Below are 15,869 nucleotides of genomic sequence, written 5' to 3'. Positions count from 1 at the left end.
TGTCTTATGTGGTAATTGGAGTTTGTACTGAACTGCTCTGTTCTATGTACTGTTGACCTGTATGAATGCAGAAATATAGAGTGTGGATGACCAGAAGGGGGCACAATACTACATGTCTCCTCAACCAGCCTCACTGATGTGTCAACCCTTCTGACACACTGTCAACAACCTGACTGTAATGGATGAAGTGATTTTGACTAGGGTGAATAAATACAATGGTAGTCATGTTATGGCCTACACCTCTGTTCATTTTGTTTTTATTCTATGGACTTACAGCAGATAAAATATCTAAATGTAAAGCGTGATTACTGTTGTAAATGCATGTATAATAATATAATATGAGTCTATTTTCAAAGACATACTGTCAATTATCCAATTTTCTTGTTGATGAACCTAATGTCTAATAAAACACATTATAAAATTATTTTATAGCTGACATTTGATATGATTGGTGCTTTGTAAGGCGACTGATAGGATGTTCATACACACACACACACACACAGCTTTCCAAGAGGGATCAAGTGGAGGTTAAAGACTTCCAACCAGACTAATGGCTGACTTCCGCCTTGTATTGTTTCATCGTCTTCAGGCTGTCTGCGTAGAACATGCATGTCAGTCAAAGGGGTGTCTGCATGTGGCACCATGTTCCCATGGCAACTTCAGAGCAAATGCAGCTAGACAGAGGCCCCGACCCACACACCCCTGGAACCCAAATACACCAGAGGCCCCCGAAAGGTATCTTCCTTCCAACCACAAGAATTTACCACTCATCTATTGATGGTTGATTTTCTTATTACACACTGTATCATTTGTACTGTATCATTTGTCATGTTTATTTCAATTCAATTTTTTCAATTCAATTTATTTATATAGCGCCAATTCATAACAGAAGTTATCTCATTGCACTTTTCCTATAGAGCAGGTCTAGACCGAACTCTTTATAATATTAATTACAGAGACCCAACAAATCCCACCATGAGCAAGCATTTGGCGACAGTGGCAAGGAAAAACTTTTAGAGGCAGAAACCTTGGACAGAACCAGACTCAATGGTGGGCAGCCATCCCCCGCTGCCGTGTTAGGTTTTGAGAGAGAGAGAGTTTATTATTAATATTATACTATTTTGCAGACATCTGTTTCATTGTAGGAAAATATCAAAGAAGTTCTAACCTGATGATGTAGTGGTGTCTTGAACAAAAAGGAAAAGGTTTCTTTTGGCAAAATGTACATCAACAACATTTATTTAGGATGGCCATATCCACAGACGGCAAGAATCACACATCAAAGTGAGGACTTTGTGTGAGGGGTAACAATGGTCTTGTCACACATGAAGGGCAGTGTTTTGTGGTGAATGTTCAAGTCCCTAAATCTCCATAGATGTTCAGCCAGTGGGGATCCAACAGGCTGGGGCACTGCTGCAAAGACAGGTCAAGACCAATGTCAACAGGCTGGGATAAAACTTGAAGATAGATAATGTCTTGACACTAATACTTGATAGAATACAAGATCTGCAGGGTGAAAATGCTGCTACCTTTGAAATGTTTTTTTGTTTTTTATATCCAAAAAAACTGTAGCATATACTCATAAGAGAAACTCCCAAGAAAACCACTACCACCAGGACAGAAGACAGAGCTAAATCATTTCTTAACAATTTCCAAAACGAGTCAGGGGAGCAGTGAAGGTCTTTCAACAAGAAGCGCGTCACCACAGCCAGAAAACCCTCCACAGTGTTGGTTGCCTGAGAACAAAGGCAGACTGTACTCCTCCTCAGGCAGAAAGTGAGTTTGTGTCTAATCACATATGGCATTGTCATCATACAGTGATTTCCTGCACTGACACAAACTCCACAGTCACTTGGTCATGGAGGTCAAACTGAATTTTCTCAGAGAGGGTCTGAAGATACAAAGGCATTGTCACGGTCCTCTTGGTGATCTTAACTCACCCCCCCCCCAATCACTGATAGGATATATGTGTAGCAACAGTTTAAGAAGTGGTTTGCAGGCCAAAAGGTCAATATTTCTGTGGATTGCACACTCAGGATATGGCATACAAACATTATGATGTTTGGTTATCCTTGGATTTTTACGAGACATTCGCTACTTGGCTTTCTTCACTGCCTCTTCTTTTTGACGTTCCCTTGGTAGTATTTCCCTGAGATATATTTCAAACACACATTTCACTAAGACGGCTCTTGACAATAATTCTGTGTTGCTGATGTTGCAGCATAACTGATAGGTAGACTATTTCATTTTATGCAATGAAGTAGTACCATGTTTTCAGTAACAACTGATATGGTGATTTTCAGGTCAAAAGACATCTAGACAGCAAAGTTAAAACTGTTAAAAATGTGTGAAAAAGTGAGTTTTGTTGATGTCTAGGTTATTTAAAACTATTGTTTCTACATCAAATAAATGACTACATTATAATCAGAACACATTGTAACTATCATTTGTATGCCTTTCAGTTTTCATAAATTTAGCACAATTTCCAGGGCCTCAGCTACCATTGAGGACACTGAGGTCATGCAATTGGTACTTTCTTAGGAATTTGGGGGTTTTAGCAATATGGGGGGAGTTTTATTGTTTTTTGGAAGAATGAAAGAGTATGGAGAAGGCTTTGAACCACTACTTAGACCATGTTGGGAGATAAAATGCGCAAAAAATATAATTAAACCCTTAACTGAATGAATAAAATGACAAATCCTAATAAATAAAAGATTTTCAAGACTTCAGTTTTGGTGTCTGGTCAAACTTTTTAGGGGATGGGCATTGGGGCGTGGACTCATGTCATCAGTATTTCTAAAATCCTTTCTACAGCCCTGGCAGTTTTAACCTTGATGTCGAGATGTATTCTGACCTGAATATCACCAAATCAATACTTAACAGGAAAGCAGCCGTTAGACTACATGGTTTGACTTGTACCAGTATTTTTGTAATATTTAGCATTTAAAATTGTATTATATGCCAAAAAAGAATAAGTATACATATTCAGTTCATCCTTCTTATGATGCTGAAAAATTAGTGCATGCATTTGTTACTTCTAGGCTGGACTACTGCAATTCCTTATTATCCGGCTGCCCAAATAAGTCCCTTAAGAATCTCCAGTTGATCCAGAATCCTGTGGCACGTGTACTGACAAGAACTAAGAAAAGAGATCATATTTCTTCAATATTAGCTTCTCTGTACTGGCTCCCTGTAAAATCCAGAAAAGAATTTAAAATCCTTCTCCTGGCACCATCGTATCTTAAAGATCTCATAACACCTTATTATCTGACTAGAACACTGCGCTCCCAGAATGCAGGGTTACTTGTGGTTCCCAGAGTCTCCAAAAGTAGAATGGGAGCCAGAGCCTTCAGTTATCAAGCTTCTCTCCTGTGGAATCAGGTCCCAGTTTGGGTTCGGGAGGCAGACACCATCTCTACATTTAAGAGTAGGCTTAAAACTTTCCTCTTTGATGAAGCTTATAGTTAGGACTGGCTTAGTGAGTCCTGAACCAGCCCTTAGTTATGCTGCTATAGGCCTAGACAGCTGGGAGACTTCCCATGATGCACCTCTTTCCTCTCTCCTTCTCTGACTCTCCATCACTATGCATTTTTATCCCATTACTGCATGTTACTAACTCAACATCTTCTCTCTCCCGTAGTTTTGTGCTTTCTCGTTTCTCTCCTCTCTTCTTCTGTCGCTTTCAGCAGGTATTTCTGCCTCCGGAGCTGCAGAGTCTGGATCTGTGGTTGCGGGCCACCTCCTGCCCCTGTGTTCCTACTCGACAACTGCTACTACAGTTGTTGTTATTGGCTCTGTTACTAATACTGACATGTTTTTTCCTATAGTTGTCATTCTTATTATTATTAATTTATTAATATTAACATTACAATTACATTTTTACTATTTTAAAAATTCTAGGTGGAACAAAGTGTTGGAGCTAGTCTTAGATCAGCAGGAAAACTGTTCCTTAGGTGCATAAATGCTGAATGCAGTCTCACCTTACTTTGAAAATGCCATAGGTACATGGAGGAGATTTCCTCCTGTGACCGGAGAGAGATCTGCTGGGATTGTAAACTGACAACATGTCTGAAATGTACTGTGGAGCCAGACCAACAAGTGCTTTGTAACCCAAGAGGTGGATTTTGAATTGTATTATGAAAACAACAGGTAGCCAGTGAAGGTTTCGGAGGACTGGAGTTATGTGGTCTCATTGTTTTTCCTGGTTAGTAGTTGTGCGGCTGAGTTCTGGATAAGTCCGGATTGTTTTGTTTGGAAGACCCAAAAACAGAGAATTGCAATAGTCCAGCCTGCTCATAACAAATGCATGCATGAGTTTCTCTTAGTCAGGGTGGGAAAGAAGGCCTCTGACGGAAATGAGTTGGAAAAAGGCAACCTTGGTGATGCCGTTGATATGATCATAAATACTCGAGACCAATAACGTTTTAAGCGAAGAAGATGCTTTTGAACAGCTTTCCTATTGCTAGTTGCCTTTTAAGTAATTTCAATGCTGTTCTCAATACTTTTGATACTTTTTATTTTTTGCAAGGCTTTGACTAAGTTTTTAGTCTTACAAATATGCAACCATCTACATAACTTTTTTTATTTACCATATTATAACACCAAACAAAACAATGTTTTTGTGTGCGTCTCTTAACAGACAAAGCATTGAAGAACAATAAGTGCAATTCTTGAAAAAAGTCTCTAGAGTGCTTTTCCCTTTTTCTGCTTTTTGGCAGTGAAAGCATATACCTGAAGTTTTTTCTGTGGCACTAGCTACAGGTGCAGTGGTGATGTGTATTTAACATTACACATCCCTTGCTTTTCCCCCCTTCAGATCTACACTGATCTCATACATGGCCTCTCTGGAATCCAATTGACGGAAATCCATTGTCGTGACGGAGAACTGTAATCCCTGAATTCATAAAGTATACAGTATGTAAACCGACCGTGTCATTGGTCTGCTTTGAGTAGTTGTGGCTCAGTGAGGAACCTCCATGATAGTGGTAGTGGACAACGTGGCTGGTCAACGTCTGACAATAATAAAGGCCCCATGCTGGTGTTTCGCTACATCTGGTGTCGTCAGTGTGAACTGAGGACCTGAAACATAAAGTGGGAACTCAACTCTCTCTCACTGTTCGCTTCTGTTTATCCAGTTGCTTTCCTCTTTTTACGGTCCGCACACTGCCTCCATCCCGTCCTGTTCGCTTGTATGCTGACAGACACATATGACATGCTAAATTACTGACGTTATTAGACATGCTTGCTGACCAAACAGATGACATGCTAGGGTCCTAATCCTTGGTTTGAATTGCTGTGCGCTCCGTGACTAAATACTTTTGGTCAAACACAAATCATCAGTGTGTAATCTACTTAGCTGTGTGTGTGTGTGTGAGAGAGAGGAAGAGAAGGACAGAGAGAGAGAGAGAGAGAGAGAGAGAGAGAGACAAAGATGGTGTATGTGTGTGGTCCAAAATAGCATAACAAACTGTAACATAACAGCTTTTAAGCTGTACATGGCCTGCAGATCATGAAGGAGCTGAGTGAGTTAAGAAAACAGCTACAGATGCCAGATTATTTAATGCTAAAGCTTCTGTTTAGAAGTCTGGCACTTTGTCTGTCCCCATTCTCTGACCTTTTTCAACTGGTCACATTCATCATTAGGTAGTAGCCTCATGATTAAACAAACGATTAGACAAACTAATTGGTACAAATAATATAAAGATGTGGAATGGCTAAATGAGAAATATTTTCCAATTTTCTGCATTATTTATTTATTATTGCCTGCACTGTTGTCATGATATCAGCCACAGGCTAGCGCTGTTCCATTAGCTTCTGTGACTGCATGTACTCTCTCTTTGGTTGTTGTCATTGGTCTCTCCGAAAAAGTAGAACATGTTAAACGACAAATAATTTGTTAACATACAACAAACTACAGTTCCCATGGACTTGAGCACAGAGGTTGATTCTTGACCTTGGAAACACATACTCTATCTGTGTTTAAATACTCTAAATTCATGGTTCACTTACTAGCTTATTGCAGAGCTTTTGACCTGTCTCACAGCCTTCTTTATCCATCTTCCATATATGACCACCTTTTAACACAGCCGCAGTGCCATACAGGTCATGTGATTATACCTGAGCAAATTCCATTCGCTGAAGAAGCCGGTGAGATATGGTCAAAAGCTTCCTTATGTTTATCTAGACATATGGGGTGAACCACACAAAATACTGTTGCATAACAAACTGTTAATGTTCCAAGGCTGGAATTTTAGTAATTGCATTTTCACACAAAATGTCAGTGTGATTTTAATCAAGGTTCTCTTACTTCTGGAACAGAACTTTAAAGATCCAGTTTTACTTCTGCCCTACATACACATTCATAAAACAATAGTTTCAATAAATTTCATAATAATTTAACAGTTACAAATTGACAAGAAGGCTGAAGACAAATTAACAGCAATAACCCATAACATATAAATTTGAGCAAGAACATCCAAATCACGTTTTCCTCTGTTAGTTTATTCCTCAACAAAAACACACTTTCATGAACATCAAAGTAAAGAGTTTAACACTTTGCTTAATCCCTGCTACAAGTTCCCAGGAAAACCAATTTAGCTGCCATAAAAGCACTGCCTCTCCCTCGCCTTCTCGGCTCTCTTGCCTCTTCCTCTATCCCAATGATGGAGATTAGGCTTATTAAGAGGGCTTATTGTCTGTTGTGTCATGGATACCCAGTGATTACACACTCCATGGCTGCTCCTCCTCCATTTGCCCTAAAACCTCGCAGGGATTTGTTGCCTCCAAAGTCAAATCAATTATTCCTCCCCTCCCCCTCCACATTCACTTCTGATATCGTGCCAGACAGGCTGCACACTTCATTGTCAACAAGCATAGATGGCAAAGGCAGGGGAATATTTGAAAAGAAGCTGTGATTGGGATTGCGAAGTGTGAATTTCATAAGGTGGCTCTCCCCATCTTTCAGTATAGAAATACTCCTCCCTGGTTTGCTGCTGCTGATTTACTCCCACCCAGATTCACAAGGTTAAAGATTAAAATTATAATTTCTTTAGTATGTAAAAAATGTGAATTAAAAACATTATTTTTAACAATTCGTTAACAGACTGAGTTTGAGAATTACTACAAATAGTAAGTTGTGTTATTGTTGGTATACTTTCTATTAATTTCCCTCTGGTGCACAGACTGCACATGAATGAAAAATCTTCCTGAATTGGAAGGGATTTCTGAGCTTGTAGTTACCACCATGTTTATGAGACAATGATTTGTGTTATTCAGGAACCCGCTGCTGCTGCTGTGCGCTCACAGCCCAGATGTTAAACCCTGGGAGAGCCTGTGGGCCTACATGGAGCCCCAGCGGACCTTGCCTAAAGAGAGGTGAGAGGAGTGCTCGGTTTAAATGTTCCCCTGCTGTCGTGGCACTTGACCCCAGTTGCCCCCTTGAATTCCTTGTTCACAGCTGATGTCATCCACTTTTTTACTGGCACGAGTATTTCAAGGAGGCTTTTTGGAAAGCAGGAAGACCCTTAAACTGGACTGACTCCACTTGTACTCACAGATCATGAGAAAATGATTGCGATCATATTGGCCGTAAAACTATTGAAAGGTCTCATGAGAGCTTGTTGACCTGCCATAAAAAAGCCTCTTATAAACCCCTTAAGGCAAGGAAGTTAGACCGAGAGGATGAACAATTAGGATAAACAGAAGGGTAAGCAGGTGAGGAAGACAGAGACAGGGAGTAGGAGAAAAAAAGAAAGACAGAGGAAGAGAAACTGAATGTATAATTGAGCTTGTGCATGAACGGTTTATCTCTCATCAGTAGACCTTGAACACAAAGGTTCGGCTTTGTATGTGAGGAAACAGAGGGAGGCTTGGCCCATGTGGGACCAAGAGGAGTGTGGCTGTTTGTATTTGTGTGTATGACCAGACAGCAGAAAGGTCTGGAACACAGGAGACCCTGGCACTCATGAAGCCTCTTCAGCAGGTTAGCGGCAACATAATTAAAAAGATAAACCTTATAAGCAGGGCGCAGAGATAAGGGGTGTAATGAGAGCGAGGAGGGAGATCATCCAATGAGAGGAGAACTGGGGGGTTAGAAGGCGGTCTCAGGGGAAATAAACCCCAACCTGTCAATCATCTGCCAGAGATAAGTGTGGATATGTAGCCCCGGAGCAGATCTAGGAGAGCATGATCTGTAACTTAATGTAGTCAGTATTCTCCTCCAATGAGTGATACGAGATAAGTCTCTGCAGGTTCATCACTATGAGCGTCCCCTTTCATATTACACATAGTCATTTGATCCATTGTTATCACAAAAATATTGATGAGCTACTTTAAGGTTGAGGAAAGAGTGTGGTTACGGTTAATCAAAAGGCAAAAGTAAAGGTCTGGTCTGACCAAATGCGAACTTTGGCCTCCTGGATGAAATTCTGATGTGTTAAACGCCTATCCACCAACTTGGCCTCCACACTTTTACCTTCTGCTTTGCTACATAAACGACACACTACTTACTGCATTTGTAGTGAACACTGGTGCTGTGTAATACAGGATTATTTAAGCTTTTCTTAAAGTATTTTTGGGCATTTTAAGCCTTTATTATAGATGGTTGATTGTAGAGAAAGATGACAAGAAATGAGGGTTCATGGTGGTTGTCTTAACCCCTAAGCTATGGGGGTGCCCCATTATGAATGGCATTTACTTGGACACAAAGCATTAGTAAACTTAATGAGAAAAGCGCGTTCCTCATGTGTTGCACATTCAGCACAGAAGCAAATGTGACGCAAAATACACCACAGCTTTCTTATCCCTCACTTCTCTATTTTCCTGCAATTCCTGAATTATTATGGCTAAAATTACTGTAGTCTGTGCCTGGCTTTAAAGGGTCACTACCATCTAAGCACAGCTGCAGTGATCCAGCGCTCCTGGCAGAAGCGTGGATGTGTGTTATGGAAAGAGTCAGAGCCTTTCTTGCCTGCAGTTCTGCTACTCCACAACGGCAGCAGCACAGCCCTCCCAGATGCGTAAATAACAGACATGTATTCGTATAGCGAATAATTCCCACCCTTCAAAACACACATATAACAATCTGTTCCAGTTGCAGACGTACGACTCTCTCCCACTCGGATGTGTAAATGATCTGGGAGCACATTGTCTTTTCCTGTGCCAGCCTACCATGTGAGCCCTGCACAGGCGGGTGCCTCGTGATTGACAGTTAGCTCGTCTCTGCGACACTCGGCTGCTCGTATGTAGAGTTTAGAGCCGTGAACACAGGCGTCTCCTGTGAAATGCTCTCGCTCTCTCCCTCCTCCTTTCTGTCTCTCTCCCTCTTCTGTCTTTGACACCCCCGATTAGAAGGGAAACCTGCGTGGAGAGAATGCATCTCTAACAGGAACAACGTGTGGTGCTGTGAGGTGGAAAGTGAGCTCTCTTGTTACAGGGCCTGCAGTAGAGGTTGTTTACATGAGCACCTGAGGAGGAACAGGGTGTACAGCCTGACAGCCGGGGCTGCTTCATCTCCAAGGCCCCCTGTGAAAAAATGCCAGAGGAGGCGGCCATGATGCCTCCATGCAGCCCTGTGGTCTACCTGCAAGCACGAGAGCAGGAGCAGGTGGAAGAGGGAATTTCCCTGCTCGTATTTAACAAGGGAACCCAGCTTTCAATTTAGAGGGGACATGACAGAGGAACTTGATTCTAATTGTTACATCAATGATATCCTGGGTTGTAAAAAAACAAAAATGTCTCCCTTTCAATTTGAAAAGCTTTGAGACTAGCCAAGGTAATAATCTTCCCATGTCTCTCTCAGATTCCTCTGGTTTCAGCCTTAGCATGCCTTACGAGATTTGGTGCCTAAAATTGAGGTCAGTCTATGAAAACATCTTAAAGGCCCAGTGAAATGGCAGTTAGAGTGTCTTTAGCGTCCCTAATGTGACTTATATATGATTAACAAAACAATATGTGGGCCGAGTATAATTATGAAATGGGCTTGATTAAACCCTTCAGATTTGACTGGATCATTTGAAAGTGGGAACAGCTTGGTGAATACAGCACAATACAGGGCTGTTGACCTCCACCCACACCTCTCATACCCACAATGTTAGATTAGGATGTAGATATAAATAAATTAGACTTCAAGCATGGTCTTTTTGATTAGATATAGGTTTTGCTAACTCAGAGTCAAACACACAAAATTACTCTTCAAGCTGTGCCCACCAGCTAATGGGTAAGAACAGTTTTATATGATGGGCGGGTGTTCGCTTGATTAGATAAATGTATGTAAACTCTCCCGAGTTCAAGATAAGCCATCTAAAACATTAAAACATTAACACTAATACTCAGAAATTATTTAACATGTGTTTTATATAGACCAAGAGATAACAGAACAATTAACACAGGGACACAGCATTATTAGGTAGAAAAATAAATCTTGCTTCTTTAGTTACTAACATTGTCTGTCTGCTGTTTGGTGCTGGACAGGAAGTGTACAGTGGGTTTATCAGAGCTTTCTCACTGAAAACAGATGCCTGAAGAAAATTAGATAAAAGATTTTTTCTAATTCATTGTTAAAATTCTAATAAATAAATAAATGAAAACAAAAAAAAATAGCTTCTAATTTGTTGTGTGTTTATGTGAGATTATGCTAACTGTAGAGTGAGATAATGGCAATAAAGACTGTCTTCTCTTTTCCCTGTTCTCTTTACGGGTACAATGGTATTGACATAATGGAGACAATATTTAACCAACATGCTTGAGATCCTGACAGACAATTAACATTGTTCATCAACCAAAAGAAACCATGAAGATGTTGGAGAATCTCATTCTAATGAAAGTTGAGTCCTCTCTCAACCTGGAGTCTCTTTATTCAAATGAGAAACACCTAAGCATCATGGAAAAATAAAATATTTACAGGTAAATATTTATTTTCCTTCTCAGGTGACTTATATAAAAATATAATCCTCCTCTATAGGAAAAAACATTTAAATACATTACATCAGATTCTCATACAACACATTTTTCTTTTCTGGATTTTTTAAAAACAAAAATCAGTTTCACTTTTGTTAGTATTTGACAAGGTGACGTTGATGCCACATTGATTTGTATTGATTGATTGTTGCTGGTGGTATAAGGTTATTTGACACGGCCATGTTAACTTAACAGAAGTATACGGAATCAACTCTACAATTTTGCTGTCTGTCTTAGTGTCCCAGCAGCTGAAAACTTGTCTCAGAAGAGATGTTGAGCCAAATGCCTTGAATCACTCAGCTGAACTCAGTTCTCTGGGAACAAAGTTCATCTGTACTGTCTGTCAAGAGTTATTTCAATTGTGCTCTCTGAATTACAAGCTGTACTATTCCAAATGCTAAATTTATAGCAGACAGCCTTGTTGAATTAGTCATTTCTGGGAACTCGGAAGGATCTTTATAATCCTGTTTATTGTGGTTTGGCATGTTTTCTTTACAGGGTACTAACAGTTCACCATTTATCCTTGCTTGATTTCAATTCATGAGTCATAAGGGTTAAAAACATTTCACTATGAGAAAAACTTACAAATTTACAATAATACACAAATGATTTAATACCAAATTAATAATAAAAGTGACTGTATGGGTAATATGGCCTAAATCATTTCTTATCTTGGTCCTATTGATAATACAGCAAAATAAGATATGTAATGTAGAAATGTACTGTACACATTATAAAAGACGCCCCCCCCCTTTCTGTTTTATTTGCAAAATGCTAGTACAGTTTACAGTATGTCCTAATTGCAGCATTGTAGCAATGAATTTGACCATGAAAGTAATTAAATCATTAGGATTAGACCAATGTATGGGGCTAATATTGAACTTATATCGCCAGTACAAACAAACATTCTGTCAAATCTATCAAGACAATGTCTGTACATTTCAACAAATTCTTAATTCAAAAGGTTTATTTCCACTGAGTTTCAGTAGAGCATTTAAGTGTGCCATGATGGAAATTGTGTATCAGAGGCTCTGCCACAAGCTTTTGAATTGGAAATAATTTATTATAAAAATATACTGCATAATGCCCTCTCTTGCAGTTTGGTCTAAAATATAATCCTACATAAGAAACCTCCTGTCCTTAAAATGCAACACTGACATAGCTCTATTCTTGGAGCAGGAGACTGAGCCACTAATCACCAGGACATCGGTTGCATACATATTTTCCATACACTGGCGCCCCAAATAGAGGATTTCACAGCCAGAGCCAGTGAGGATGATATAGCCGGTGCACTATGTGGCCTCTTGCCATGCTAAACTGTGGGATTGATAATTTCTTCTCTCTGCACCTCTTGGCTCCTAAGAGAGCACCGGCACACAGTTGCTCCACTGTGATACCAGAAACTGATGCATTATGGATCAGTATTGATGTTACTGATACTCTCCTCTTCTGAGTTTGGGAGAGGAGCCACCGAGCCACCATCACAGCATTTAGTGTACAGAGAACTATAGTGTAGGCCTATGTAGTATTTTGTATATCTAAACAATTAAATGGACAATGAAATAGAGATTGGTCCACATCCACTCAGGCTAAATTGAACAACAAAATGTTGACTTAATATACCTAAACGCTAAAACAGGGCGCGTTGCTCTATAATTTTACCCAAATGTTGATGTCCCACACATGGAAACACAATATTAAGAGTACTTAACTTGCACTGGCTTTTGAAAAAAAAAAAAACATTTGAAGGATGTATAGTGGGGACACTTGTACGCTATCCTTTGTGAAGAGAAGATTTGTTTTAAGGTAAACTGAGTCCTTGTTAGATGTGCTTTCTCAGGCAAAATCTCTATATCTCAGTGATATAGAATATTTACCTTCAGGTCCCCCAAATTGTTCTATTTTCTGGGGATGACCTGTTTGTATTGAGATCCATCAGAGCTGTGTGGGGTTCTCCCTGATCTGACATGCTAGTCCTCCATTGTGCCACTAGAAAGTGCTCTTCAGCAGCTTATCATTCATCTTACACAATCCCTCTCCACTCCATCCCTTTGTCTTTCAGTTCCCCATCTGTCTCTTTCCACTTCTACACCAGACTCTGTAAAATTAGAAGCAGAACTTTGTCTAAGCAGCAGAGGAGGCAGAAAGAATGTGATTTAAAAGTGTGAAGAAGACTTCCGTCTGTACCACCAGCACTGCACAGCCCCTTGAGTCTGTTTCTCCATGTGGTCGACGAACACACAGGAAAAGAGGAAATGTGTCCACTGGGAGCCTCCATTCACAATACAAGCTTCTTCTTCCCCTTGTATTCAGATGATCTGTTTTGTGAGTTTCACAGAAAACTTGGAGGTCAGTATGTGTCGTTATTCTGAGTTATATTTCAAGCAGGTACAACCCAGTAGATGTGTGATCTTTCACTGCTACTATAAGTTTAAAATATCTCAACTGATTGCAAAATGAGCACTGCACTCAAAATAGGACTGTACTAGTCACTGAGCAACAACAAAATCTTTGACCTGTGATTCCTCCCAAGCATCTGCTTCGCAGTAGCAGCTATCAAAGAGGCTCCCAGTGAAAACCGAGCCTAAATCACTGACTGCTGTAGTGTCAGAGGAAAAGACAGACCACTTCTATGGGCCAAACACCTTGAACTATTCATTCTAGCCTATTGTACCAGACAATAGCCTGGGAAGCATAATGATACTTGGATAAAAAGGTTCCTCTGTTGTAATGTATTGTCAGTGGCTTAAAGTTCAAGGTCCGACATGTTTGACAAATTACTTTTGGTTCTGTTAGGAGCCATTATGGTGTGGGATCCTTTTGGTTATTTTTTTTAAATATACAAAGAGTAATTGACAAAAAAAACCCCATTTCATCACAGGGTCCACTTAATTGGTGTTCTGAAACATTCAGCTGCATCTTGTGGCCTTCAGTGGATGGAGTGACATTTTTAAAAAATGTTGTGTTTTGTGCTAGATTATTGTATATTTAAGCCTATGTTAGAGTACTGCTACTCAACCCCAAATTGACAGGTCCCAACAAACTATTGGGTTTGTGTAGCAAGTAGATAAACTAATGGTAAGTAATGAAAGAAAGGTTAAAGCAAAAATATAGCTTTGGGTCTCATGGGAGGTTCAGGTCTCAAATTTGGCAGTACCACTTGGGTTAAGTCGGGTGATAAAGGGTACAGGCCTAGACTGAACCCACTCTGATTTGTGTGAAGAACAAAAAGCTGGATTCACATTTTTTGGGCCACATGGATACATCCAAATTCTAATCATGTCTAAAGGTTTATCTGAAGAACAAGAGGCTTATGTGGTGGTGAGGCAGGCAGAGATCAAAACCAAAAGGCAGTCCACATCAGGCAAACACATCCAAATACCTGGGTAGAAAGTCCAAAACATGAGAAAACACGAGGAAAGGACAGGACCGCTCGACACATGGACAAAGACGAACTGCCAAGGAACAAAGGAAGAGCACAGACTTAAATACACTCAGATGAAGGGAGAAAACGAGACACAGTTGAAACTAATCAGGGCAGGGCAAACAATCAAAACTGGTGGGAAAAGCAAACAAAACAGGAAGTAAAAACTCCACAAGACACATGAGGCAGAACACTTACAAAATGAAACAGGAAATAACACAACTAAATCCCAACACCCAAATATCTGTTCTTCAGGAGTTGATTTAGCTGCTTTACCTGTTTTGCTAATAAGCAGCATTTTAATGATAATGTTGTCATCTGCTAGTAATGTTAGCTAACATTACCAGTTCTTAGAATGAAAATAACAGATTTATGGACTAAATGCATCCACAATCCCACTGACAATTAGACAAGAAGAAGCAACAAAACAACTAGGACAAACACTAAAACAGGCAAACTGACATTTACAAAAAGGTAAGCTAACGTTAACATAGCATTATGTTTTTGATAAAAAGTGCTATATGAATGCATTTACCATTACTATTTACCAGACTAGAGGTTGACATAGCCTTACATCTGAGAACCATTACAGTCTGGTATAAACAGGTATGTAGTGCAGTTTCCCCTAACTGCGAGATAGACGAGAACAACAGCCGTAACCATGAACTATACACAACAAACATGACAAGTAAAAATGATGACAGACAAAAACAAGACTAATATTTCACTTAGACTAAAATGTCTTTACTTTTTGTTGTTTTGTTACGTTTTGTTGACTAGAATTAGACTAAAACAAAATGAAAGGATTGTGACTAAAATGTTTTTGTAAAAAGACTAAAACTGAATCAAAATCAGGTACAAAAAGGAATTTATAGAATCAGAAATGTGTTATATTCTACAAAAGAAAGTCATTCACAAGAGCACCAGTTTAACCGCAGTGTAACCCGAGCTATAAAGCATTCTTAGCATTGTAGACCCAAATGTAGTATAGGTCCTGCACCCATATCGATACATGCCTGCTGCGATGCCCCTTTATTTTCTCTAGAGTAATAAATGTTAATGGCACATCAAGGGGACATTATGGAGTCATGCTACAGAGGCTCATCATTTGGAGCTACATATGAGATGAACTAAAGGCCAACTGTTTTAAGGTGCCCTGTCTTCTGACCTGTAATGGCCAATGCATTCTGATTAATTGGATCCTTTAACAAGCATCCAGTGACAATTATATGCACTCTAGAGGGAGAGGTGCAGGATGTTAGGGTGGCTCCCCTGTGGAGTCCTGCTTCACTGGCCCCAGATCTTTCCAGAAGCCCCATGAGAGCACTGGGGCTCCCCCTCATTGAGGAGGAGCAGCAGGCTGGGGTGAGATTACCACAAAAGATGGCTGGACCCACTCTCCGGGGAGGGGAGTGCAATGTTGTAGCTCATTCAGATGATAAATTGTTTAGCAAGCTGCTGTTGGTGGGTTGAAGCATTTTACCAATGT

At 40.0% G+C, this 15,869-nt stretch overlaps 1 long non-coding RNA gene across 1 annotated transcript; it reads right to left on the bottom strand.

Annotated features, from left to right (window-relative positions):
* Window positions 1-12,932: 12,932 nt before the first annotated feature.
* LOC122886047 lies at window positions 12,933-14,674 on the bottom strand. The gene is made up of 3 exons (XR_006380242.1): window positions 14,339-14,674; window positions 13,144-13,274; window positions 12,933-13,054 (listed from the first exon to the last, which is right to left on the bottom strand). It is a non-coding gene; the product is annotated as an uncharacterized LOC122886047 (long non-coding RNA).
* Window positions 14,675-15,869: the final 1,195 nt, after the last annotated feature.

Source organism: Siniperca chuatsi, linkage group LG12 (genome assembly GCF_020085105.1).
Source record: "Siniperca chuatsi isolate FFG_IHB_CAS linkage group LG12, ASM2008510v1, whole genome shotgun sequence".
Classification (NCBI taxonomy): Eukaryota; Metazoa; Chordata; class Actinopteri; order Centrarchiformes; family Sinipercidae; genus Siniperca; species Siniperca chuatsi.
This window is presented reverse-complemented; position numbering and strand designations above follow the sequence as displayed.